This window comes from Corvus moneduloides, chromosome 2 (assembly GCF_009650955.1).
Source record: "Corvus moneduloides isolate bCorMon1 chromosome 2, bCorMon1.pri, whole genome shotgun sequence".
Classification (NCBI taxonomy): Eukaryota; Metazoa; Chordata; class Aves; order Passeriformes; family Corvidae; genus Corvus; species Corvus moneduloides.
In genome coordinates, this window is record NC_045477.1 from 103,995,419 (window position 1) to 104,022,276 (window position 26,858).

Sequence of the window (26,858 nt, forward strand, 5' to 3'; positions counted from 1 at the left end):
AATTATATAGTTAATAAAAATAACCTAAATATTATTTTAAGGATCACAAGTACACTCTGTCACCCAAAATGTGGGATTGGGAAGTTATGTTTCAGTTCATTACTTTCCACACATAATAGGCAGCGGTTCTGGTTACAAAAAACTTACAGTACATTGGAAAAGGTAAAAAAAGAATGGGGAAAGTGCTTTTATTAGCTTTCCCATGTTATAGATTCAAACTTGGGAAAATTACAGCCTTAGGTGTACAGAGGGCCACCATTTTAGGGACGAAATTATGACCCCGTGAAGTGTTTCCAGCTAGCAGGAAAACTCATTACTCACTTCTGAAAACCGAAGCATTTTGCTCAAAGTCGCCCTGAGAATCAATAATGCAGCCAGGTAGCGATCCACGCTTCCCTCACCCCAGTCCAGCCTGCAGACTAATATTATCTTCCCAGTTAAATACAATATTGAATCCTGGTCCCATTTGCTGCTCCTTTTCCTGACTAAGGTTGTTTTTACAGTCCCTTACAACAAATCCCTGTAGCTGCAGCCAAGAGCAGTGGTACTTCCAAAGACCTGTATAGTAAAATATTCACCAGGTATGCTACTGCTGTTCATTGCCTTGCTAGGGTTGAAAAATCCAGAATGGGTAAATTCCCCTGTTTGCTTAGCATTTTCTTGGGACACAGTGCCTATAATTGTATGAGTCAATTAAGTGAGCCTGAGACCGTTCTCTGGCACCGAGGCCAACAGGCCTGGGATATCTCACATTCACACTGTTAAACTCTCATGCCCTCTGAAACAGTTTGGCCACAGGCATAATCTCTTGCAGGGACTATCCCTGGCTCACCCTAATGTCCAAACCACTCCTGGGAATAAGGAAGGCAGCGCGAGTTTACCAGGTCAAAATCACGTCCAGGTCCTTCCCCATTGGCAGAGATCTGCCCTGGCCTCCTGCAGGCCCCTTCTTCAGGGGTGAACTTCTGTCCAAGCTAAAGAAAGATAATTTCCCTCAATCTCAATCTTCTAACACTGATGGATCAAATAGCAGCTGCAGTGATATAATAACAAGATTCCTGCTCAGTCACTAAGAAATCAGTTTTTTATCCACACCTCTTTCATAGGTTTGAGAGAAATAACCAAATCTGTAATTTTTGGTGCTTGCAAATTTAAGGAAAGAGTTGCTCTGTGACATGGCCATTAATAATGAAAAAATTTTGTCAAAACCTTTGTTTTCTCAAATCACAGAGACCCAAATTAAATCACACATAGAAAGGTACAAATCCTTTTATTTCAGAGTGAGAGGAAAGGTATACTATACATCAGTTTTGATCTCACCGACACCCTCCATGTACTTTCTATTGCTCTGCATTTCCAGTATCGCTATTCAAAAGGAGGGGGGAGAGGGAGTGAAGAAAAAAGAAAAAATACAAGACAGTTTTCCTCAGTCTGATAAGGACAAAGAGTTCATGTCCTCATGGAGAGACTGCTTTTTATAACAAACACACCTCTTAAAAGTTAATTACAATCCATTTAACACAGGGGGAGTGACGGAAGGCACCACCAAAACGCACAGTGCCATCTAATGGAGGAACCACCTTGTGTAACCTGAGCATCCAATCAGGGAAAAACAAAATGTCCACACCGAATCTGTATCAAGCCACAACCACACCAGGAAATTTTCAACCGATAGATGATTCCTGACAAAAGCGTCTTCTCTAAGTTTAAAAATTTTAAAAAATCAGGCTGCCTACACGGGTAATTGCAGGAAAATGAGGTGTCTGAGGCTGCATTCTCTTCTTCCAGGGTGCACTACAGCTGCGTGCCAAATGAAAGCACACCAACACAAGCTGGTGACACATTCCAAAAGTGACATGTGCCAGCCACCTACAGAAAGGTGGGGGAAAAATAATTAAGCTTCAGTGTTGCTTTCCTCTCCCCCAAAATCAGCCCTCTGATGAGGAAGTAATAGCACACAGCACTCTGCCATGTGTTGCCTCTGCTAGGGGCTCTTGCAAGCTCCACCATGCATTGGGACTCTACATTAGGAAAAAAATGTTTCTTCTATAAATACAAGTTCTGGGATGAAATGGTAATGGAAAGTCCTTACATGGCTTTTCAAACCCAAACCATGTCATAGCGGGGAGGAGATTTGCAGGGGGCGTTACAATTAAGCAGTTATTTTTAGCTGCAGCTGGTTAAAAAATAAAGAGAAAGGGAAGAGAGGTTAAAAAAGAGAAAAAAAGAATGAATGTCTGCATTTTTATTAGATTACACAAATTACAATGGTACTTACATTCCAAAATCCTCAAGACTTAGAAAAATATCCTAGGAAGGCAATACAAATCTAAGTTAATTATACATGGAAAAAGAATGCTGAACTGTTTCGTGACAGACACACAAAAAAAATAAGAAGTAAACTTTTCTCAGTGGAAGATTCATTAAAAAAAACCCTATAATTAGAATGATACCAGGAAACTTATTTTGAGGCAATTTAATCTTTAATTTCCTTATTGTTTTAGTGTTTGAAAATTTAAAGTACAACTACATAGGGTAAAATAATTTGGCATTTTAAAAGTGAATAATATCCTTGTGGTAGTTTGCAGAATATTTTGCAAATTCATATGGCAAGATATTTATAATTATATCAGCACATATGACTAATTTGTAATTCACACTTGGGCTTTCACATCCTTCTAGAAATTATAAGGAAATCCTTTATTTCAAAGAGAACCTTAGAGTGTGGTGATAGTATATTTACATGCCACATTTTGTTCAAGGCTGATTAAATCCATATCTACATTCAAAAGTAAGCTCAAAGATGAGTGTGCAATTATAATGTATACAATTATACATTTTGTATACATACATGTACAAAAACATGGTCTTGCTTTTGTGGTTTCACATCTCTTGTTTATAAAACACTGCAAGTCCAAAGCTAAATGTTTCACTCCTGTCTTCTCTTCCTTTTACTTATGTGAGGAAACTAGAATTTAGCAGAAAGAATTTGAAGTAGCTTTCATGTAAAAAAACTAAGTCTTTCATAAAAATACAATAGATAAGGACCACAGAATCATTTGGTTGGCTAAGAAAAAATTCTATAGATTTTATAAATATTTGAGGCCTAAAAATGGCAAGGCAGCTTGAGATAAACTAAACCAAATGTACAAATACATTCAGTGCAACTGTGAATTTAACAGCAAGCTAGATTATGCTTGACTGAAATAGAACTCTGTCTTTTTTACATTAATAAAGGCATATGTTCAACCATGGTAAAGAACTGTATGTTCCCATGTGTCTTTATGCATGCCTGATTGTGTTACAGATAAGGTGATGTTTAAGTAATTTAACCTGTCCATGAGGCTTCAGCTCCCATTTACCCTAAAACTCATCCTCACATCATCCTTCCCACTTAGTCAGCACAGGGATTCTCTGGTAACTTGGTTACCCCTACAAAGGATTTATGTTCTCCCCACTGAGACATGAGATGAATCTCCTGGGAACATTTGCTTCGTTGCTGGTATCAACAGTTGATTTTTATTTAATTTTTTAAATCCTTCCCAGTGTTGGAAAATTCTCCCTTAGTAATCAGGACTAGACAGTGTCTTCTTGGGATTTTCCAGGGAGATTGTCCATGGAGGGATGAGAAAAAAACCACGATAACCTCAAGTTTCTTGGCATTAGTAGGCTGACCCCGGCTTAACTTCACTTGAGAATTCTGTCTCCTCCCCTCCTGAGGCACAGGGGGGTGGGGAATGGGTGCTGCAATCAGTTCATCAGAGGTCTCTGACACTCCTTCCTCCTCAGGGGGAGGACCCTTCACACTCTTTCCCAGCATGGGTCCTTCCCACCGGCCGAAGTTCTTTACAAAATGCCCCAGTGTAGGTCCCTTCCACAGGGTGCAGTCCTTCAGGAATATGCTCCAATATGGTTTCCCACAGGGTCACAGCCTCCTTCAGGCACCTGCCTGTTCTGCCTACAGCCTACACAGGCTGTAGGCAGATTCTGCTCCAGCAGGGATCTTCACGGGCTGCAGGAGCACAGTTGTGTCACCACAGCCTGCACCACAGGCTGCAGGGGAATCTCTGTTCTGGCACTTGAAGCACCTTTTCCCCCCACTTCTTCACTGACCTTGGTGTCTGCAGGTTTGTTTCTATCACAGATTCTCACTCCTCTCTGGCTGCAATTTCTTCTGTGCAGTAACTTCTTTCCCCTTCTTAATAAGTTATCACAGAGGTGCTGCCACCGTCACTGATGGGCTCAGCCTTAGCCAGCAGCAGGTCTATCTTTGAGGAAGCTGGACATGGGGGAATCTTCTAGCAGCTTCTCACAGAAGCCATCCACCACCAAAGCTTTTCCTCCCAAACCCAGCACAGCCTCCCTTTCTCACCTCCACCCTCCCATAGGAAAGGATGCCATCTAGTCACTCTGGGCAGATTGGCTGGCCTTATCAAACACAGATTTCGCAAGATAAGAGATGTATGGAACAGGATGTACCATGCAACATTTCCACTAGACCTCTCCCTGGTACTGCCTTGCCATCGTGCAGAATTGTATGGGACAGGGAAGAAATGCTGAAAGGCAGTCCTGCCTCAGCATTACTGTGCACCACAATGCCCTGGCATGCCTGTGCCACATGCTACCTCAAATGTAGCCCCAGCCCTCTGCTGTGCACCACCCCAGGAGTGCAGAACACTCCCCAGTATCAGTCATGTCACATAGGCATGCTCGTGTGCCATTGCAGCTCAAAGCTCACTGCTTATGGGGCTGCTTCAGCTCTGCCAGCAGTGGTTAGTTTTAACATGGTAATACATTTACCAAGGGATTGTTGGCTTGGATGGACGATCTAGTGGTCAGTGCAGACATGTTCCTGCTTACTGATTTAATAACTGAGCTAGCCAGAAGATCAAGCAGCTTTCCCTAAGTGATTCAGTAAGCCAGGGCCGCACTTCTGATTAACACCTGAAGTATTTTGTACTACCACCTTTAGCCCTGAATAGCAAAGCTGCCTCTCCAGAAAAAAAGAAGCTGAGAAACCTATTGTAAATTGCCTTAAATTTCAGTGAGAGAACAAATTGTGAAGAGTGTGAAAGTGCAGAATATTAACAACTAAATCTTGAAAGAATAAAGGACAAGAGGTGTTAAAAAACAAACAAAAAGATAAAATTCATACCGTTACCTATTATAGGAAGGGACATAAAAGACTTTTTCAAGATTAGAGGTGAAAAAGCTACACTGATCCACATTTGTCCTCAATTACTACTGGGAGATGAGAGTTCAGTTTCTTGTTTCATCTGCAGAATTCTTTTATGAAAAGTCAATTAAATTTTCTTTTGGTTGAAACATTGTACCTTTTTTTAAAATCTCTGTCCCTTGCTTCTCTATTTCTTAGATTCTCCTCTGTAAAGTCAAGATAATGAATGTTTCCTTTTCTCTTACCTTTTATCTGAAATGGCTTTCAAGTTCCCAGGAACCACATCATACAAAGTGACTTACGGGAGAAAGCCTTATTCTCAGCAATTCCTCTAGACACTACTAGGGAGTTCAGAATATGAAAGGTTGCATAGCTCTACCTTAATAAATCAGAGGTTAAAAAGACCATAAACCTCTATCCGTAAGTTCAAACGTTCTTTCAATATTACTGCAGTGATAAATAAAACATCCCCAGCATTAAAGTTCCCATCATTTAGGCCTTTCCTCTTGATGTTTGCAGGGTGTTTATCAAACTAAAAACCATTCATAAAGGAGTTCTAGGCTACAACTATCAAGTCAATACTCTTCCCAGTAAACACAACATCAAAAAGCCAAACTGTTTTAAATACACAAGACTATAAACGTTCTCTTTTCATTCATTATCTCTCCTGCACCTGCTCTAAATACTTCTTAGCTTAATTGATGGTCTCTAAACAATCAGTGTTTATATTCACTTTGGAGCTGCCTCAGAAGGAAGATAATAGTTACTGTTTGTTTTCCTTCTGTATCCTGGCTGTCACTCAGAGCCACATTGAATGGAAACTTGATTTCCATTGCAGACACTGGCAGGAGAGTCCAACACCCACCACAGACATTTGTTGTCTGACTCTGGTTAACAATTCACATATTAACCATGTTGCTTTACCTATCCTTTTATGTTCAAACATTTTTATTGCATTCCAGTAAACCCAACCACCTTCAGGCAACAGCAACATACAGACTAGTAAACCTTGGCCTGAGGTCAGCTGCCACTCCTACATCAGCTCTCTGGGACTATCACCCGAGGAAGTGAATTACTTGTCCCTGGGGTTTCACTCCCCTAAACTCACCTACAGGACAGACCATGGGGTTGGTCTGCACCTCATAGTCCTAGGGGCAAATAACCCAGGAGCACTGTATTTAGTGGGACCTGAACTCTGCTTCCCCACTCCTGGCATCATATGGCCTCTGGAGAGTTAGAGCATCTCATCCTCCATGGCCCAGGCTCCCAGAGTGGGTCACAAGGAACAGGAGACATAACCCCCAGCTTTGAACGTATTGTCTATACTTCAAACCTGAATCTGCAGAGAGCTCAAAGGATAAGAAAAAATAATGCTGTGTAGCTAAATGACACACGGTTCCATGAAGAGGAAAAGAAACTGGAGAGGCCCTGTCGCTGTTTTGATAGAGAGAAATTCCATATCAGTTTAATCATTTATTCTTCTGTGGGAATCAAGTCCAGAAAAGAAGGAAAACAAACAAAGAAAAAAGGTGAAATTTTTAGCTCCTTTATGACAAAAACGTAGCAATCTCTGAAGAACGTGAATGTTGCAAAATATAAAATACTACTTTTATTAATCAGTGTGCCTCATTTGTGCATTTGGACTCTTTTGTTACCCCTCAGTGATCATGTTCAGCTGACAACCCGCTGAGTAAATACCACATAGAAAGCTGGGGAGCAGTTGCATCTTGAAAGGTTTCCATCAGCCCAGGAAAGGTGCTAAGAAGACAGGCTCCAACAGGTGCAGTGCTTGCCCAGTTCAGACTTTGATCTTGTATGTACCCAAAAAGAGGATGGGTACATTTTAGCCGCTGATCTGAGGGTCACATCCTGGCCTGTACTCTCAGCATGGGAATGGTCTCTCAGAACTGGGTGACAGGAAAAGCTGTCTTGGCACAGCCCAGCTGCAGCTCCCTCAGACTTCAGTTACGTTTCCAGGGCACCTCCTTATGGCCAGACATCACTTCTCAAGGGAAGCTGGTTGGTCATTCACAACACATTTCTGTTGTGATATGATAACACATTTGGTTATCTTACTTCTGTATTTGAAAACAAGCACGTCTCTTCAGCAAACAATAAATTAAGACCTGCAATATTTAAATTCAAGAAGTGTGATTCCCAGAAAAACTGTGATTTCCATATTAGGTCGTGGTTAAGGTAACGTTTTTACCACTGCAGAGTTACAGTTTCTCAGTTACGTGTTTCTCAACAACACATTTTCTAGCATTATCAAAGAAAATGCAGTGATACCTAGATAGTGTGCCTCATTTAATGCCAACATCCTCTCCTAAGAAACACTTCCTACAGGCCGAGAATGATGAGTGTGCAAAATTCTTTGCAAGAGTTCCCTTAATTATCTCTCAACTTTACCCTTCCCAAACTGGGAAGTAAATGACAGGTAGCACCAATATAGCACCATTTCTCTCACAAAATGACAGTTTTCAGAAAGCATGCAAACGAAGGTACAGATATTGCCAAAAGTATGCCTACCTAACAAGTGCTTTTTAATGAATGCAAAAAGAGTCCAAAAAGCTTCTTTCTCAGAACTGTGCTGTTAATATTTCTCTTGTGAACTGAGTGAAAACATGAGAAAATAGTGATTTCAGCTGTGAGGTTTTTGTGGTTTAGATAAACATTCTTGCTGTTAGGGAATTGATGTCTGACAAATTCCACTCCTTGATTTATCACATTTCACACAAAAATTCATCTAATTGCATATTGTTACTTTTGCATTTACAGTACTATCATTGTAGCCCACCATGATTACAGCACCTGTGAAACTCAGTGCCTGGGGGGAAACTACTGTAATACTGTCTCCTTTCTATTAATGGAGTAATTCAATACATTTACCTTCCTGAGTACTGTCATTTTATACAGCCAAAGCTACATATTTCCTGCTGAAACACTGCAAGAAACATTCCTACATTGTGCTTTCTTAATATGCTGGGTAGTTCACAGGGGTACAGAAAAATACTTTAAAAAAATAAAGTGATACTGATTTTACTTTCAGGCAGAAAATCCCTACTCAGTATGTTTTTCTTTTAAATATTTAAATAAAACCCCACTTTTCTACGGTTGGGGGGAGGTGTTTAATACAAAATTAGCAATCAAATTAATCAAGTTTATTAATAAGGATTTCCATATTGATTCAGTTACATTTTATTTTTTGATAGTCATCATTGCTGTCTATGGAAACTTACAGCACTTCCTGTTATGACTATTATACAGAACTCATAAAAGACCAAAGAAGCATGGAAATTTCATTTGTTTCCCTCATTAAGTAAAGATTCAAATTCTGTATTTTATTGTGTATGCACAGCTTCTCTTTCTACTCAGTGGAACTGAGGGCCAAGTCACACCTCTATTTATTCTAAGATCTTATTCAAACATAATTCAAAGCATATCTTTCCTTTACAATTCTATAAACAATGAAAAGAATTGTCAACTTTGGTTTTCAGGCTTTAAAACAGATCACTGACTTGACAGAGCTCAGAAAGCATGCTCAAAAGACAACTAATGTTACAGCTCCAAAGAACATGCTTTCAGACTCTCCTTGTTGTCTTTCTTACAATCACACTGCAAAAAGGCTAAACCCAAAGATGACTACTCAGCAAAAAATATTCCTCTTGAATCTGCTCATGTAGTTTTTCTCCATTAAAGCTGCTACAATTTAACAGAGCACAATGATGACATTTAATGAATATAGACATAACCAAAATCTATCTACTTGAAAAAAACCAACAACAACAACTAAACCCCAAAGAGATAACAATTCAAAGGGTGGAAGGAAAAATATGAAAATGTATGGAAGATGGTCTGCTTGTGAGGCAGCTTTGGACTTAGAGGAATCCAAAGTTAGTTCCATAAATACGTCTCATTTTTCCCTTAAAATAAGCCTCTGAAAGTGTTTTGCCCGGTGTTGGAGATAATTATCAAAGTGCTTATGAATGAAAAAGAACTGCTAATACTGAAGACTGTTAAGTTGGGCTCTACTTCAGCAGCTGTTTTCCTTCTCTCACTGATGCACACACAAACCTGCATATTCACATCTGCACACATTTATCTTTTTCAAGAATGCAAATCAGAAGATTTGGATGCATCAAGACAAGGATGCTGCCAGAGTCTTCTGGGGATGAGTAGCTCAATCCTGCAAAGTATGGCTGTTGTGGATTAACACCAGTGGGCAGGTAAGCACCATACAGTTACTCACTCACTCACTCACTCACTCACCACCCTCACTGGCATGGGGGAAGAAGAAGAAAGGGGAAAAAAATCCCCAAGAAAACACTAAAGACTAAACAAATAAAAATAAATAATTTAATAAGTGGAAGAAAAGGGAGAGGGAGACAGGACAAAACAAGCAATGCAAAAGCAATCACTCACCACTTCCTAGACTGATACCTAGACAGTTCCTGAGCTAAAGATGGCTAATTCCCTATACCTCCCTGTTTTCCCCTTTATTGCTAGGCATGACTTTATATGACATGGAATATCTCTTTGGTTGGTTTGGGTCATCTGCCTGGTTGTGAACCCTCACCCTCAATCTATTCACTGGGGTGTCAGAGTGAGAAACAGAGGAGACCTTGACAGTGTACAAACACTGTTCAGCAAAAGTTAGAGTATTAAGAATGTTATCAGTTCTATTTCAGTCAAAATTCTGAAGCACAGAGCTGCTATGAAAAGCAAAATCTATACTATTCTAACCAGGCCCAGCGCAAAGGTATGATTACTTTCATCAAATCTGGGTCATATTCAGAAGAAAAAGAACAAAAAGGAATGTCTCAAGGCATAATAAATGCTGGCAAGCAGCTGGGCTGTTATGTTTCTTAGTTTTTTGGAAGTAGACTATACTTTTCTCTATTAATTTAGCGGGGCCAAAACACCTAACCACTTCTGCAAACATTGTTTGATTACTCCGTTCCCAGACTTTTAAAGGCAGCCTGAATTTGTGTATTTTTCTAGAGCCATAGTACATACCACTAGGAACTCAAAGAGGGCTTAGTCCAAGACAGCCTTTCTTAGCTGTGAGATTTCATAAAGTATATACCTGCACATCTGGGATGTAATTTTGTCATGTTGCAACTGACACAGCCCATTCACTGCTCTAATAGGCAGGACATTTGTAGAACAGTACCAAAGACTCCAACATTTCCCCTGCCAACCTCAGGACAAAAATCAGCATGTACTCACACAATTCACTTGAGGCAAGTTTGGAATTTAAAAGTGGCTTGAGTTTAAATACGACACACTTTCTAGACACAGTTACTCCTATTGAACGTCATTGACACATGGAGGACGTTCATTCAGTCTCTGCTCTCTAGTACTGCTGTCTAGCAAGGAGAATTAAGTAAGTCAAACTGCTACTTCATGGAGAAGCAGACACATTTGTAAGAGCCCTGCCAAATTTCCCATCTAATGTCTAAAAGGAGATGGTGATGGAAGATAACCTGGAACCATTTTTCCTTGCTAACTGGTCTGGGGAAAAGCAGTTGTCACTCATCATTTTCTTCTTCTGTAGAAGACCCTTGCCTATGAACCTTCCCTCTTATCACCCACAGCTGAGCGAGACCTTCCTGTTTACCTTGGAGAGAATAAAAAGAACATATCCAGCCCTCTCTTGCCTATCCTACCATCAGCACTGGTACTTTTCTCCTTGCCTGAAGTGTCTCTCAGCTGAATCCAACAGTGGAGATAGATAAAATGTTTCACATGCTACTGCCACAGCTATAGTGAAGAACAGATGCCTAATAGAAGGAGTTAAAGGTGATCCCATCGGGTAAAGGACAGGGAATAATGAAGATCCAGAAGTTCTGGGTTTAAAAATACAGGACAAAAATGTGAAGAAACAGGGAAATAATGCAACTAATAAATGCTTTCAAGGAGATGGAGTAGAGTTTTCCCCAGATGGGTACACAGGAGTTGCTACCCACAGCAGAAGGTTTCTGGGGGAGGCTTGGATTGAAGTAATTTGCACGTATCAAGTAACAAATTTCTAAATATCAAATTTGGCAATGACATCACAGATTTAGGAAGTTGGTCTAGCACTAAAGAGGAGAAAAACTTTATGATACATTTACCTTTTATAAATCATAAAAATATTTATTCACCGAGATAACTGATAAGTCGATCCAGAAGGATTAAGTGCCCTGCCCATTTTACTTAGAAGGCTTGTAAGTTACAAAGAAATTCTTAGACTGACACAGGAAATAAAGCTTACCTTTAAACTTGTTACTTTGTTGGCACTCACAACTCCTATTTCAAAAATACAGTCCTAGGCACCAGTGGGGGAGTCATGACAGACTCCCAGAAAAGGCAGCAAGCCAACTTGTAGTTAATTTTAAAGACTACATCAGTTGTCTACAATTTTGCACCCTGGTACAGATCCTGTTTGTCTGAAAAGGATCCAGGCCATAAAAAACCAGTCTGCTGGACAGAGTCCAGAGTTTTACAGACTAAAAGCACATAATTTTACAACATTCCACCCCAAATCTTGTATGAAAATGCTGTGAAATTGTGATAGGTAAAGGGAGGCAAATAGCTTTTAACGTTGTCAAAACATTTTTCGGTCAATCTCAAGACTGTGGGAAGAGCAATCTCAGATCTGTGGGAAGAGCAAAAGGTAAAAGTAACATCTGCAAAATATTTTGTGTTCTAGTCTTTCTGCATCCTTGCAGCGATACTTTGCTCAATGCTACACTTACAGGGAGGTATTACTCTGATACTTTCAGTTTACAATGTATAGGCTCCTTGCCATCTCTTCAAAATTCAGATGAAAAAAATCATCTAGTTGCCAGTATGGTCTGTTGAACTATTCTGAAATACCCTTCACTGGTTTTCTGATATATTGAGAATCAAATACAAGGCTTCAGTTCTAAGAATACCTTCTTACATTATTATTTTTATTGCCAAGCATAGACCTACTAACCTACACAGGGCTATACTATGCAGTAAGTTTAAGCAAGTGTGAAAATGTTTGCAAGTTTAGGGCCTTAGATCCCAGTTCTGGTCCACATGACCTAGCATAGAAAGTAATATTTGCAATTAACTTGAGTCCTTCTACTTCCATTTCACCCATTTCCCATGCTTCAGTGCTTTTGCAAAATAAATACAAACCATAATTCCTTCTTCAACCCTTTTTAATTGTTAAACACTGAAACTTTGTGTGCAAGATATGTAATTTCTTTGCACCACTTAGTTCTGAGAGAAAGTCCTTTAATGCTGTAAATCTGGCCAGTGATTTGAATTCATCACAGATAGCTTATGTAGCTGGTGCAGGCGCACTCACGGTAGGCACAGCACTCCATTACAGTGACATGCTACTTTTCTCTGCATGACCACATATGCAAACAGCTGAAAAACAACAGGTAAAGCTGTTACATTCAAAGAACCTCATTCCTAACAAGCTACAAGCCTTGCTTAGCCAGAGGTCAAGTATACCAAATAAACAGGTTTTCAGCAAAGAATGATCAGGTTTCTTAAAAAAGTGAATCAGAGCCTAAGCAAAAACAACATCTGCAAAAGTGAGGACAAATGCTCAGGACCCCAGAAAAGGAGACAGGCTGACAAAACTGTGGATAAATCAGGATAGCCATCCTATTCAAAAGAAGGGCCTCAAAAGAGACATTGGTGCCCTGTTATTAATCCAGTCACCTTTGAGTGGTAGATCTTAAGAGTAAAGCTGGTAGTTCACGTGGTTTAGGGCCCCCACATTAAAAGCCATTTGAACTTGTTCCAGGAACATAACAGCATTGTATAAGAAGCTGCCAGTTGTACCAGTCTGACATAAAACAAGGTCCCTTCAACTTCCCTTATAGAGTAGTTGCTGCAGAACTATTTGCCTTACAGGACCACATTTGCCTGCTTCATTATGCCATAAATCCAACAGACTAGGGCATTTTTAAACGTTACTGCAAAGAAAGGAAGCACAGGAAAAATTAGTTTTTAGACAAAATATATTGACAAACTTAAAACTAGACAAAAATGTTTTCCTTTCAGAAATGCTTCATTATACACCTAGGTAAATTTATGGTGGTCTGAAGCAGAGATCAACAACAGAAAGGAAGACTCACTCACTTCAGACTCTCATAAAATACTTACAAAACTAACTTGAGATGTGTGCTCTGAGTCCTTCTGAAAAAAATAAGTAAGATTATTATGCAAAATATAACATTAGAAGCTATCGGGAGCAACCCAAAGCAGCCAGGGACTGGGTCACTTATTCAAGACATGACAGATTCAGGGTTAAAAACCTATATTGTCAACAACTCAATATGATGCTGAGAGCCTGTATCAGAGCAAATTCATATGCACTTTTGAAGCCAGCTTCGCTGTTTCTCCTCCGCATCCTCCATTTTAATGGCTGTTCTTAAGACTGAAGAGCCTTTTTATAACAGAAGTGTAGTCCAAATTAATCAATATTTCAAAGTAAATATTTTGACCAACTCATGCTTTCAATCAAAAAGAGTAGATGAAAAAAAATAAAGCATGAACCAGAAATATTTAAATAACTCACAGGAGCATCAGCAAATATGGAATATGGTTATTTGCCATATTTCTGAGTAAGTGGCTGAGATGTTCTTTATAGACATGCTACAAAGTCCACAGTGGGTTCTAATATCACTCCATGTAATAGAGGCACCAGGCCTTTCACCTTTTTTCTCTTTTTCATAACACAGATCAGTCATTTAATTGATGGGACATTTGCTATTTCAGAGCTTATTTCTTGTGCTTTGAGCAGTGATTCCTTAGTTAAACTGTCACACATTTCCCCTGAATCTCAAATGCATGCATGTTTCCAAATTAAACACAACCAATAAAACCTCCAATCTGAAAATTCTCTAATAATAGAGATGGAGGAAGGAGTTCATTTATTCTGAATGCTATAAATTTGGCACACCCTTGTGCTTCTGCATCAGCACAACTGTCAAAATTTGACAAGTCAGAATTGAGATGTGGGAACTCCACCATGTCATCACATCCACGCCACTGCTCCTCTCAGATCTGCTTTCTGAGGAGCCTTCAAACACTTTGCAGACCTCATTTCCCAATGGTTGAGTACACAGAGCTTCACCACTTCCCTTGGAAGACTACTCCATAAATGTTAGTCATAAACCCAAGAGGAATTTATAATTGGATACAGATCTCCCAAAAATTGTCACACACCATATATTAATTCTTGTGTGCTGATCAGTGCAGTTTGAGTGCTTCTGTAATACTCATTCAACATCCTCCTTGATACATGCTGGGATGAAACACTGTAAATAACTCCTCTTTTGTGCCTTTGAGATCTTTTCAGACATTTGTATTCCTTATAACCACCTTTATTTGTAGCAGATAAACAGTACACTGCAAAGGAACACTGTATTGAAAAAGGAAGTCTTGTTCCTATTGTTTCAGTTTATTAGCTTGCATCTTAATTCTAGGACAACATATGTGATGAAGAATCTCTCTTGAAACAGAAAGATGTTTTGTCTTTTTTGCAGAAGGGCAGAAGAACTGATGTCCTTATGTTCTGTAAGACTCATGGACAGTGGGGTTCAACACAGCAGTATTTTTCACCTGACGAGTCAAAAGGAAAGTGTACTTACCATTGCAATCGTAAATTAGATTGGAATTATACCTATCTTACATTAGACAGAAAAAGGAAACATGATATAGAAGAAAAAGAAAAGGATAGCTTTCATATTAAATCCCGTATTAATTCAGTCTGCTGCACCTGGGATCTCTTCCTTTAAGAATAAAGTTGGAAGTCACTTTGGAGGGAAGCCAGCTGTCTGGAAGCCTTTGTCCAAAACCAAGTGTAGGCTTCTAACAAGTCATGACAGAAAAAGGCAAGATCCCTTCACCTTTTATAGTATCTTAAAAGCCCCTTTCTCCCTGCAGTTTCACAGAAACTTAAAAGTTAAATCAGTGCAATTGAGAACAGAAGAGTTGTGTTTCAGTCATAAATGTTCAACATAGTCTACAGTGGTTACCACTGTACATGAGAAAATGTTCTACCTGTCTGAGAGCATGAGGAAACAGTGGCAGGTAGTAAAAGTGAATATAGGAAACAATAGAAAAACTGCCCTCTGCTCTTTCATGTATTTGTTACTTTTGATGAATTTTGATAATACAGAGAGATTTCATTACGCACCTGCAAGTTTTAAAAACAAAGTCAGTTTCACTTTACATGGACTATTCTATTAATTTATATGTTCAGAGCCTTGTGGTCCCATGAACACAGGGCTCTCTGCTCCCTGTAGTTCATAAGTTAACCCTTTTTTCCCCTAGGAATTGCAGGCAGACTAATATTATTGCTTTGAAAATGCTGATCATCCTGAGAAAGGAATCCTTAGCTGCAGCTGATGTATCACCAGAAAGAATCCTCCAAGGGAATTAGACCATATGATTTCATGAGCACAGAAGAATAGGCCTTGGGAACAGTCTCTCCTAGATGGGAAAGTGCAACACTCTCACCTTCCCAGCACTCTGCTCAACAGATACATCCCCATTCACCCTCTACTGAAAAAAAGACAGTGGCTTAAACATGAGGCCTAGGAACCAGGTGTAAACAACACTGACTTCTTCAGAGTCTGTACCAAACAATTTACAGTGAAAGACTGATTAATTTGGACAAACTTTGGTTTTTAAAAATCCAAGACAAACAAATCAGGTTCTATGCTTATACAAACATCTCGGAACCTAGTTGCTATCTCCACCGATTCATAATTCAGGAGGCCCAAGTTAATGAAAGTCCCACAAGCCTATGGAGGCACCTACCTTTAAAAGGAGCTTTTAAGGCTGTTGAAAGCCTATTTTGATTTAGTCTTAGTTTTCCGTCTGTTGCATTTGCAGCCTCCATGTGGGCGGAAAAATTCCTATATTTTTTGGGTCAACATCTTCATAATGTAAAACATAAGAGTGACATTAGTTAGGCCCACAAGCCAGGGTAGCTCCTTCCTTTTGTGACAGCTCTCACGAGAAAACCACAAAGTCCTGATTTTTGTGACATTTTTCTTCCAGTGACACAGGCACTCTAGGATGGAATAAGTTTATATTCACACAGATACGTCACCTTGTGGCCATAGCACTGCCTCTTTAGGAGAGGGAAAGGTCTCTAGCACACATCTTGCATTTCCTGGGCAAATTAGTAATAAAAAGGTAGATAAAACCTAAAGCACTCTTGTGGTGCTTACAAGTCTATGTGCTTTGTCCAGCTCTCAGGAGAATAGTAACTGGCAACCACCCTTGAAAGAAAATCAAAAGCAAATGAAACTATGCACTGGGGCTAAAAGTTAATGAAGTTTCTCAATATCAGAAGAGGGCAGCCTATCACCCTCTGTAATGGGGATGTTGTAGGTCTTGGTCTGGGGTACTGATTACAACAGGCACAGCAGTCAAAATTTAACATCACACTTCACACACCTTGAAGTCGAGCAAAACCTAGGTTGCAACACACATCTTTCGCGATCTAGTGTTAAAATATTTCGGTGAAGGAAAGGTGCTGAGACACAGTTCTTTAGAAAGTACAGAGTGTTTTTTGTTGAATATTGGTTCCATATTTGCACATTATTGTTCAGGAGATTTTTTTTTTCAGAATATAAAACCATGAAAAAACACTGATCCAGTCCTGATCTAGGAGAAATATTGAACCTTGCACAGAAAAATGTCATCTTTCAAACAAGTTTTAGCTTTAGATGTAGTCTGTCCAAACTTTTTAAAGAGTATTTTATTGCAGGCAATATGTCAAAAGCTGGGTTGGAGTAGACATATGGCTATACAGTTGCCTAAAATTACTGAATATTTTAGTAGCCTGGTTCAATTTAATTTTTGCAAATTATTTTTAGATGGAAAACTTCTAAACCTCAGAAAGAGAGTCATATAGTGATGCTGCCTATGAGTATGAAATCATATGCTTCTGTCCCCAAAATACAGTAATTAACGGTTGTAGTAATTATTGCCATCAAAAACCAAGTATTTTTTCTAACAGTTACACATTAGCTGCCTGAGACTGCATTCCTTTCCTCTGTGCTCAGAATGAGGATTGAATTAAGACAGAAACCACTGTGGAAGACAACAAATTTCCAACAAGAATGAGCAGGATGCATTATGGCATCCCTTTTGCAAGATGGAGTCCCCAGTCAACAACATTGTCTTAGCCCAGAGAGCTGTGAAATTCACAGTGGCCGTCTTGCCACTCTGGCTAAATACTGCCCTGAAAAAGAGTTCTGAAGAACAGCCCCAGCTATGAAAGGAGGAGTGAATCATATTCAGGCTCTGCCACTGAGAGATGTCTTTGAACAGTATGATAGAAAGCAGGTTGTTCTGTGAACAGATATCTCTGCTGTAACACCTTTTCACCCTCCTCCAAATCAGAATAAAATATTCAAAGACAAGTGAACAGATGGACTGATTCAAGTGGATGCCTGTGTTAGTAAAAAACGTTTACTGCTAATAAAAATGTTCACCTATATTTTAAAATTACAATAAGAGCTAATTTTCTAATTTTAGGAAGGTCAACAGTTAAACATTTACCATTTCATGAATTAGACGCTAACAATTTATTTAACTATCATTAAGGAATTCATTTAGTAAACAGACCTCATGTATCATGATCTCACAAAAGAGCTAACCTCGGAAATGCTGAGTCACGAGAATGAGGTTATGGGAAGTATCAAGTAGACGAAATTAATCTCACTTCCATTTCTCTGTTTTTCTATTTTTACATTCTCCTTTTCCTGGATCATTGCCTTTAATCTGGGGCCTTATTGATTGAATGCTATGCCTTGTATTCTCACAGTGAGCTTAATGGGTATAGCACCGCAGTGTGCAGCATCGATCACCTGTAATCAATGACTCAGCACTGCCACACCAACGGGGCAGACGGGCTCATTTGTTGCCCATAGCACATCAATAACACATTTCACACAACAAACCAAATTTGCTCTCCAAGGAAAACCTTGTCGTGTAATCATCCAATCTACCTCCTGCTTAGATTCAGTGCTCAGGAGAACAGCCTCCTCTCCTCCACTGACACAATGCACACCTTTATTTACAGTAGTTATGTTCTTGCTTGCTTTACATCTACAGAGATTGTGCTGTTTCAGTTTTCATGGCTACATCACACGATCTACATAGTAAGAGAAACAGGGGTGCATTTTGTAGAGCAAATGACAGTGGTTTCACATGTAACTATCCATTCTTTTACCATTATTTTATTAGGCTTTGTATTCATTCATGTAATCTCTGTATTTGTTGTTACTAAACGCTAATGTTAAAATGGGAGTCATGGCAATAACTCTTGAGACTAATAACTGGGCAGAAGCTAAAGTAATGTAGTCATTCAGGGTTCCCAAATTCCAAAGCAGTGAGTCTATGCTATCAGAACCCATTGGAGTAAAGGGTGGATCCCAATCTGAGGCTGAAGTTTCTCTTTACAGGTAAAGGCCACCTGTGAGACACCAGCTGATCTACTAGCACCTGGTTAGAGTATGGCAACTGGAGGCGTAAATTGGACAGGAAAGGAAAACGCAGACCCAGCTTAAGCACTGCTGTGGTATTGGGACATGGATATGAGACATGCTGGGGTCTGAAATTGGAAAATATTTCCAGATTTCAAGGTAGGGACACAGCCAAAGTCATAGCAACTACAATGTAAGCAAGCAATTACAGCAATATGTCTGAAAAGGTGTTTGTGGAGTCATTCCTTTCTCACCATGAGGATCAACTACACTTATACCCTCCACAACAAATATTTTTTTCTGAAAATATTTGCCTGAAAAATCTCCAAAGACTGACCTGGCAGCTTCTTTGGGTAACCCATCACAGTGCCTAAATACCAGCTGCAGAGTTCTTCCTAGAATCTAATGAAACCCACCATTACTGCAAATTGCCTTTTGTTCCATACTCAAGAGATGAAGAGCAATTGTGCTGTTATATTTATAACCATGTCTGTTTTATTTATTCTCTTTTCTAGACAGCAATTCACCAAGCTGAGCTCATGCAAGTAGCACTTTGATAGGAAAGCCAATGAGTTTCCAGATTTGGGGGTGGCTGCTGCAACTGGGCATGTTCACCTTCTGTTCTCATATGAAGGCAGCAGTGGGCAGCAAGAAAAGCTCAGATCCTCCTTGGACCTCTGGGTGAAGGCAGATGGACAGAATATTAGTTCACAAGATGCTTGTACGGGAGACATTGGCAATCCTGATTTTCAATAAAACACACTCAGTTCCTGCAATCCATGTCGTATTTTCTTAGCACAATTTTTGGTTTGCTTTCCATTAGTCTTTCTCCAGTTTGTTTGCGTATTTCTTAAATTATCACATATAAAACTGGATGAACAATTCAGGATGACATTTGTCTCAACAGACAGGGCAAAATGGTTACCTCTCATCCTCTTGTTTATAATACCTTCAGTAATGACTCCCAGAATGGCTTTCACATTTCAGCATTTTGCCTCATCAGCGACTTGCATTCATTTTCTAATTTGCGGTAGCCCACAGATACTCCTGCTGACTGAATTATTCCCCATTTTCTATAAATAAATTATATTTTCTTGTCCAACTATAGTAACTCATGCTTCTTTTGATTCCATTATATCTTCTTCATTTCAGACCAGCTTGCCAGCTAGTGACTTTCAAATTTAGTTCTACCTCCCTCAGCCTGGGTGTTGTACTGGAAACTTGGCAGATGATACTGACTCCATCAATTAAACTTTTTGGTTTTGCAGGCCCTTTCTAGAGAGCTTGTTGATTTAGTTTTTATCATATTATAGCAGTTCTGCATACCAACTTTAAAACGTCTGTGGGTGAATAAAGGCCTTTCAGCTGATGGTTCTGCTCAGCTGTAATCTTCCATTTTCCCCTTTTGTTTTGTTACTTTAGGTCTCATGTGACAGAAAATGTCCAAATTGGACTCCTCATGGTACAGAAACATATGAATTAAGCCTTCAAGGCACATTAGCCTAACCTCTAAAATTAAAATGCAAGCTAACAACTGTAAGTCATTTCACTCACTTTCATTAATCCAAAGCAATCTTCTTGTGCATTCCAGCAATGTGGAATGGTACACACTAGAACCAACATGGCAGGTCTCTGAAACATCAATGTACCTATGGGGTATTGCTGAAAAACTGCTGAGATCAACAGCTAAACTTTTCCCAAATCCAAGTACCCTTTTCATTAAAGAGAGCACTCTAGAACATATGTAGTGATATCAAAATGCACGTTTCTTCTTACAAGTGTTCCATTCATGCCAGATATACGGTGAGATTCTAGAATGAAGGATGTAGAATTTTCATCATTTTGTTTTCTAACATCAGGTACATTTCTCTGTTCCCATTATTATTGTTTGATATATGGATGCACACAATCTTTCCTTTTGTACTGACATTTATGTGACTCCCTCCAAACCATTAAAAACCCACTAAAACCTGAAATACTTGCAAGTCTAGATGTGAACTTGTCAGTTTTCTCTCCTGTGTATACCATATACATAATTCCTTAGGACATACACTTTATTGACACAACTTAAGGCTTATTTATTAAACAAATCATACATGCTCATTGAGTCCAGTGATTCACATCATGTGAAAACTGAACATCTTAAGCAACACATGTACAATAAAAGCAAACAGATGTTTGCAGTCCAAGCCTGCATTAACGGTGGTGGCATGGCAACGTATCAAAGGCAAAATGCAACGTAGCCAGAATTTCCCACTGGAGCATTAAGCACAGCTACATAACTTTGAACCCACAACCAATAGGATGTCCTAAACCACTCTGGGTACGGCGCTGTACTTAAGGTAAGAATTCATAATTAACTGCTAATGCCTAAACTCCTCAGTCAAAGTGGATGGAATTTCCCATGAAGGAGACAACTAAGATATGAACAGTATAGTAAAACCACCACTCGTTTTACAGAATTAACACAGCAGGAACATTAATGTTGTTTCATACACAGCGAAATTAAATTTATCCAAAAAAATCCACCTCAGGAGGCCAGATCTGAGGTTTTATATAGAATTTTCCAGGCTAGGCAGCTACAAAACAGAAGCGTTAGAAACTCAGCAGCAGGAGCACATTTATCCCTGGAGGAGCACAGCAGACAAGCCATGACACTTTCAAACTGATACCCTGAGCACTCTGCAATCCAGTGTGTCACCAAGCAGAGCATTCTCAACCCATTGCAGTGACTGCAACTGTGCATGAGGGGTCAAAAATGGCCTTTCATTCATACCACTGAATGTGAACATCATGAATGCTAAATGAAGCGGTACTTAATATAATGATATCTAATGAAAAAAACTGCGGGCTTTTTTTTGTATGCCATCCCCCTAAATCCATCTCTCAGAGGATCAATACAAAACCAGCATTAAGTGAAACTACTAAAGAAAAGAGAGTTCAACTTAACTTCTACCTCCTAATGAACCCATAAATGGAAGATCTCAATTTGTTCAAGGAGAATCCTGAGTATTAACTGATTTACCTAAAAGCAAGTACCAGTTATTCCAGTCTCTGTGCACACAATCATATGAAAATAGTAACTTCAGACTTTAGATGCATATGAAATTAAACATGTTACAATGATAGATATAGATAGATCAGGAAACATGCATTTGCCTTTGTACAGACTTTTCGACTCAAGTATATTTCTAGATATCTTGCTGAACATAAAATATATTTCATGTGAAAAAAATATTAAAAAATGAAACATGAAACCACACCAAATTTGCAATGAAATGTTTGTCTTCTCTTGATTTCTTGCTACACCATCAAAACCTAGATTTAATGTTAATATTTTCAATGAAAGAAAAAAAACCCATGAAAACATCAGGGAAGTACATCCTAAGCAGCTGGTAAACTCAGACCCTAACCCGTGTCACATATTTTTAATACCTTCCCCTTATGAGTCTCAAAGCAGTGTGTATTCTGAAGCTCTGACCCTGATAAATGGTTTTGAAACATAACTTGGAATTAATGCAGGAAAAAAAAAGATTCAAAGGATGAGCTTTCATAAGTAAGACTGCTTGCAAGATAACACAGGACTAGAGAATTTGTGGAGGCTTAATTTTCAGCCCAGTAGTTTTCTGAGCTTTTTGGAATGAATAAACACACAGGAAGATAGGATAAAAACTTCACATCTTCATCACAGACATTTCATGCTTTACATTTCCCAAGGCTTTTTAATTAAAATACTTGTATTTTTCCTGTCCTAAACAATTACATTACACAATAGTGAACAAATATACAGATGTCACAGACTTCTAATCCAGAGCATAATTTAATGTTCTCTCATCTAAGAAAGAGCCTTCTTAAGCCATTCCTCAGCTTCACACTGTCCAGCTTTTTGCCTCCTTCATTTTCATGACTCTTAAGCACTTGCACTCACAGGAGCTGTAATGAATGCAATGCTAGGCCAGAGGTTTCTCATCTCATTTTTAGGTTGTGGTTGCAGACTGCAATCCTAATAACTGTGTCCTGAAAGTGGCACAGCAGAGCCAAGTGAGGCACTGCAGTGTGAGGACAGCTGCTGGGCTAGAAAGCCCAGCTCAGGTTTGAAATTATATTTTTAGCTTTAAACTCCAAATACATTTACCCAAGGCTGAAAGAAGAGAGGTAAGTTTTAAAAAAAGTTTAAAAAAATTAGGCAACACATGCTTTTTGTAGATCACATGATCTCTGGAGAGCAGCATTTAGGCAGATGAACTGGGCAGACAGATAAAGATGCCCTTCCTATAATTCCTTATTATTCATCTTCAAAGCAAATATTTTACTTCATGCAATAGAGTGAATTCTACAGAAAAAGTGATTTTGCCTTGCTCTCTGGACACCCATTTCCACCTTGAGTTATTCTTAGAGCTCTTGCTTAGAGCTCTTCAACTGCAGATGGCAATTTTCAATTAGGTATGTGCTTCAGGGGAAATAAGGAATTTACTAAGGTCACTTAAGGGCAATGAAATCACACATGCCATATAAAATGCTTACACTACAAAATGATAGCATAATGGAATGGTAAAGCCTTTAACAAAATCGTAAAGGGAGCATGCAACTAGTACAGCATGTTCTTTTATTATTTCAAGTTCTCCAGTTACACCTTTGAAAGGTTAGTCTTTTTTTTTTTTTTTTTATTCAATAAGTGTAAAGATACCAGGAAGAAACATGATGTACCCAACTGCCTCCTGCAAATGTGTAAGAGCACTCAGCTTCAAATTATATGCAAATCTGAAAATGAATGCAAAAATGAGGTGATGGCTGCAAGGCAAGCAAGCCTACAAAAAAAGGTGCCCTAATTTTTTTAGTATGAGCAGATTACTAAATGTGGAAAAACATTGCAGACATTTAGTATGTTCTTTCATTTCTAAATGAAAACTTTACAATAGTATGTGCTAAATACATAAAGCACGTACTGGTTTAAAAGTGACAAATGAACAGCAGTTCTTATGAATCAAACCATCAGTAACACAACAGGAAGGCAGAAGATAATTTTGGTTTGTTATCAATACTATCAAGTCCAAGTATTTCTGCTTTCATTCAGTCTTGTCTCAGTTACACAGCTAAAGCTGGAATCACAGGTGTATGCACAGACTTGATGTGCTCATTGCCTTTGCCTGGGTTCAACACATTCATCCTCAAAATATACAGTCCAACACAACACCATTACTGCACTCTGAACACAGTTCTGCCATTAAAACTGATATAAAGGAATCCTTGAATGAATGAAAAAAAGTCTTTAAACCGGGTCAGAATGCCTTTATCTCCTTCCTAAAACAGTGAATAAAGCTCATCCCCTATTAACATGGGTTAGAGACCCATGCCTAGGGTAGCAGACTGATTTGCAGGAGCTCAGGCCAGAGAATGGTCATCCAGTCATAGCAACTGGATTTTCTTGTGATTTCAGATAAAGCAAAGGGTCTATCCCATATTTTAATTGCTTTGTTAACTTTGCAATTCTTTTCTCACTGTAAACAAGGATAAAACTTCCCTGGGATATATCTCGAACCATCAGTTCTGGTCTGAAAAGAATTTGCTTTTCATGCATCCAGGTTAATGGAAACTTGTGCAACACCACAGGCACAGCACCAAGCTGAGGTAAAACCCCGGGCCAGACACTGGTTTTACGCAGGTCCCACTGTGACACTGCAAGCTCTGAAGCCACATCTCCTGTGGGTGGGAGAGGCAGGCACTGTGGCTGAAAAGGGTGAGAAACAACTCCTCTTGTGTCCCTTGAAAGGGTCACACCCACAAAGCTCACTAAGGGGCAGGCAGGCTGCAGCCTGGGCCAGCCCTGCACCAGCATGGCCACACAAATGGCTGCTCAGATCCTGGTACACAGTAAACTCATGTCAACCCAGAATATACTGTAGAGACTTTGAACCACGTTTCTACCCTGCTTTGCACTGGGAAATCAAAAGACCATTAATGATTGCAACATAGCTAGACAAACTGATAGGGGCAATGCAATTTACTGCAGAGACTTGAAAAAGGTGATTTAAGGGCATGTTTCCCTGGAGTCTTCTCCTGCCCTTTAAATTCACACTTTGATTACTAACAGCCCTGCTAAAAGTCCTTTCTCTGTGGTCCTTTTCAATTCAAAATAATAAAGGTATTCCACAAAACCACCAGGATGAGAAGTGCGACAAGAGAAATTATGGCTCTGGTCCACCAGCCCTGCTTTCTTTGCTGTGGTGACTTCCACCACGACCAAAGATGATTCACGACAACAAACCCATTAGCTTCAGCCCTGAAATAGGTATTTAGGAACTTGCTATCTACTTTGTGGTGTTGAAGCTCCTAAAAAAGTCTCTGCTGAAATTACTATGGCTATCCTGTGTCATTCCCATTAAAACCTCATTCAACATTCAAAGTCAGGAGTTAAGAAAAATCTTACACAGAAATGAATGAGAATCTGTATGAACACAACTGACTTTTAATTCTTTCCTTATTCTGAATTAATTTTAACCAGGTAATACTCTATTACTAATCTCAGGGAGACATTATTTCATAAAAGTTACAGCTATTTAGAAGGAAGAGGGGTTTTAAATAATAATAATCTTTATTGTAAGCTTCTAACCTCCTAGGCATTTCACTTTCCCGCTTTGACTGCTAGGAAAGATATAGCTACCTCTCCAATTACTAGTGCATTCACATGCCTGGGCACACATAAATATGAATAACCATGAAAATAAGAGGAAAGTAATCATATGTCTATCAGTCTCCAATGTTAGAAAAACCAAAATCATTCTGAAAATGCACTCCACCTGTTTTTGACTAGTTCTCTGCACCTTTTTTTCCTTAGAAGGTACTCCAAGAGATCAACTGAAATTATTTTTCCATTCCTATGTTTTACACCATAATGGCAGAAAACTTAAATAAAGTTCCACAATGAACATGCTGCTACTTAACAGAAACTGTCCTGAAGGACTGCATACCAGTATTCTTACAGCTAGAAATCTATTTGAAATTGGTTTTCAACTTTATTTTTCATTATATCCTGAGTAAAATCTTCAGGGAAAAATTTCTCCATCTTTGTGAGGATTTTACTGGAAGACTGTTTTAAAAATGTTATCATACTCTGCAAATACTTCCTAAGAAATACAAATCCTTGTTTTCCACTGGGTAATCCCTATTGTAGCAGAATCTGTTTAGCTTATATTTCCTATAACAGTACCTGAAGCTTACTTTTTAACTCACTGCAAAATCTTTATTACTACAGGAACTCCCTGTATTCTAACAAACACATTCCAGCTATGCTGACTTAGCTGCACTCACACACATCCATATAAAATACACCAAAACCCTAGACATGGTAAAGGAGTGCACCTTCTACAAAATGTGCATTTTTAAGGTTAAAAAGACCAAAACCAAACAATAAACATGTCAAGAACTTCTTTTCCCACACATACTAGGGTGATAGCACCACGGATTTGCAGCGCTTCAGCCAACTGACCGAAGCATCTCAGCTTTATTTCCAGTCTCAGCTCACATCTGTGTTCCATCAGAGCTAAGAAAGTTTGAGAATCTCTGCAGTAACACGAAGGTGCATCCGACTTAGGAGCCCATGGAATGTCAGATAAGTTACGGCAGTTGTTCCCGCAGCTCCGCAGCCGCCACGGAACTCACAAGCCGCTTTCGGAGGGAACAAGAGCTGGAAGGGCAAGTCTCGCTCCGACCCTCTCCGCACCCCGGCCCCGTCACCCTCCAGCTGCGAGGATCCGCCTGACATACCTGCTTCTCCATTTTTGCCCCTGACAGTTTTTTTCTCTTTTCCAGAAGCCGAAGGAGAGGGGGGACAGTCCTTCCCTGGCGGGCGCGGCGCTGCGGTGCCGCCGCCGGGGGTGCGCTGGGTCCGGTCCTGCCCCCGCCCGCCCTCCGCGGAGCGCGCTCGCCCTCGCCCCTCTCGCAGGCACAGGCAGCCCTGCCGAGCTCCTTTAGGACGAACAGGTTTCCTTATATAGGTAAACACAAATTGCATTCCTGGTGACAGAGGCTAACTGGAAGTAAGCTTAGCTTAGTTAACTCCACAGATACCAAATGGGTCCGAGTGCCTGAAGTTTGCATAGCAAGGCGTGGTGAAGGGTCTTCAGAAGGGAGAACAGTTTCTTTGCAGTAGTTTAGCACCTATGAAGTTATTCTATTACTTAAAGCCGTAGCAATACTGAGTA

The 26,858-nt window shown here is 39.5% G+C and overlaps 1 protein-coding gene across 1 annotated transcript in view; it reads right to left on the minus strand.

Annotated features, from left to right (window-relative positions):
* Positions 1–26,526, minus strand: part of MID1 (midline 1) — a 251,547-nt gene extending 225,021 nt beyond the window's left edge. Inside the window, exon 1 of the mRNA XM_032100628.1 lies at positions 26,422–26,526. The gene's annotated coding sequence lies outside the window, so the exon portion shown is untranslated. The remainder of the gene's footprint in view (positions 1–26,421) is intronic.
* Positions 26,527–26,858: the final 332 nt, after the last annotated feature.